Source organism: Crocodylus siamensis, chromosome 5 (assembly GCF_052110815.1).
Source record: "Crocodylus siamensis isolate JL-2025a chromosome 5, ASM5211081v1, whole genome shotgun sequence".
Lineage (NCBI taxonomy): Eukaryota > Metazoa > Chordata > Crocodylia > Crocodylidae > Crocodylus > Crocodylus siamensis.
The window spans coordinates 101571441-101573803 of NC_143399.1; the positions used below are offsets into that span (position 1 = coordinate 101571441).

The following is a 2363-nucleotide window of genomic DNA, read 5'->3' on the forward strand; positions in this document are numbered from 1 at the left end:
ATGCTTCTTGCAGTTCCTCAAGTGGTTCTGTTTTCATGGAAATGAATCATAAATATTCAGACACCAAGTGTGGACCAATGGGTACATGTTTGATTCTAGCATGAGGGATTATTTTCACAGGCAGCTCCTCATCCCTGTTAGGGTTTTGTTTGCACTTGAACTTGGGATCGCTCCTCGGAACTCCTTGTCTTAGGCTCTGCACTAACAGACACTTGAGAAAGAGACAGAGTTGCTGACAAAGTTACGTGTTCATCGCACTTTGGCTCAGTGTTGGTGGATTGTCACTAACAGCCTCTACAAAGGGGCTATTGGAGAGTTCCTCAATTATTACAGTAGCCACTTCTTGGGGAAAAAAGTGCATTGAAACCTGTTACATCATTATAAAGGTGTTGCTCAGATCCAATTTTTAAAAAAAATATTCCTGGAAATAGAAAGAACAACTTAGTCAACTGCTTCTTCATGTTCTGGATGTAAATGTTGTTCTGCATCTGTAGATGCCACAAGGCTGATTTTATGTTTGGACAGGCCTTGTTCCACGCCTGTTTAAGGTTCTCAGGAGTTTGATTCACTTCAGCTCTTGATAAACATCTCCTGTACTTTGGGCTTCTGCCGTCAGTTGAACTTAAGACTTTTGACAGGAATCTACTTAATATTTCTTCCACAAATGTCATGGGTACCACAGGAATACGTAGGTTTAAAGTTGGTTTTGGAATCTTTTTTATCATGCCAAGATTAGTAGGGAGTTTTTCAACAATCTTCACAACTTCTGTTGTTGAAGATGAAGTAGGCAATGTCTCCTCCTCTGAACTGGCTTGAAATGCAGGTTTGGAAACTTCTTTTGCTATTGAAGCTGCTATCCTATGAGCTAAAATATTTTTCCTGTTTGTTAGGTCTCTGCAAACAAAAATGTGAGATTAAGAATGTTTTATGGTGCTTGTGCAAGCTGAATGGAACAGGTCTCCCATAGCTTGGCTGTCTTCAGCGTGTAAAAATTCTCTCTCACTGATATATTCATTCATGTTCATCTGATGTTTTGACAGCAGTACATGCAAAGCATTTAGTATTTTTCTAGTTGCATAGTTTAGTAACAAAGTCTTTTCTGCATCCAAATCTGCAATAGGAAAAAGGGAAGAAAATGTTGACAAAAGATTTGCTTCTACTTTTTCTATGATAAGAGGAACTGTTTTACTGAGGTCTGATGATAAACTGTTTCGGTTACCCAAAGGCTCAGTAACACCTCTTAGTGTATTTTCAACAATATTGTCAGCTTCAGCACAGTGGTAAAGTGGTAATGCTCCAGAAAGAGAGTTCTGCAATGGACTTTGTTTTTGAAGGGCTGACATACAGCCTGAAGGCAAAGGAAGACAATTCTGACCATCTTGAAGCCCAGGGGAGGATTGTCACTAATTTCAGCAGGGCCAGGATTCCCCTACATGAGCCTCGAGATGACCTAATTTTGCCAGTTTACCCTATTACAAGTGTCAAGGGGGCTAGGAGTTGGATATGCCTCTGGACACACCCTGTGCAATGAAACCTGTGTCCAGAGACTCTGCCATACGCTGAGTGGGAAATGATAGGAAATCTCACTTCCATGCTCCATATTTGAATAGGTGCCTGTGACACTGGGACTGTCTCTAACCCCCACCCCTTCCCCTGAGAAAGCACTTATCAGCTAGCTCACTTCTCCTTATGGAAAAGAATCAGTTACTTTGCAGACATTTTCTCCATCTTGTGCCAAAACTCAAAAGCTGTGTTCTCCCCGGGCAGTGCTTCTGCCTCCTCATCTTCAGTCTCTGTCTGCTGTGCAGACTTTATGTTTTTCAAGGACTGTGCAGGCTCTTGCTAACTAAATACCTAGCCCCTAGTGCAGGAGGTAAAGTATTCCCCTCATTTTACACATAGCAGAACTATGTCAAAGCTACTGTCTTCTAATCTCTGGCCACCAAGTTGTAGTGCCTTCTATAATTTTGTCACTCTGTTGTTTCCCTTGGTGTTAAGAAAATAGTATCTGCTGTACAACCAATCACAATACAAGGGACCAATTAAAAGGTTCAAATTGATTCAAAGCTCTCTGAATTGATTTGGGAAAAGATTCAGAGAGCTTTCACAATTCAGGTAGTCCCTGTTGGCTGCAGCCATGCTAGTATGCTTACCATGCTAGTAAATAGGGGTGGAGGAGGGTAGAGTGGACCATGGGGGGACCCCTTCCAGGCCCCATCTCCTGCCTGCTCCCCCAGTCCCCCTGAGCACTCCCCAACCCCCACCAATTGTCCCAACCCCTGCCATGGGTACCCCATCTGGCCCTAGCTCCTGGTTGTTTAAAAAAAAGCCCCTATTCACCAGCTACTGCCAGGCAGGAAGGG

General features: G+C 42.9%; 1 pseudogene; it reads right to left on the reverse strand.

The window, feature by feature from the left end:
- Nucleotides 1-241: 241 nt before the first annotated feature.
- LOC149864434 (fibrous sheath-interacting protein 2-like) lies at nucleotides 242-1343 on the reverse strand (annotated as a pseudogene).
- Nucleotides 1344-2363: the final 1020 nt, after the last annotated feature.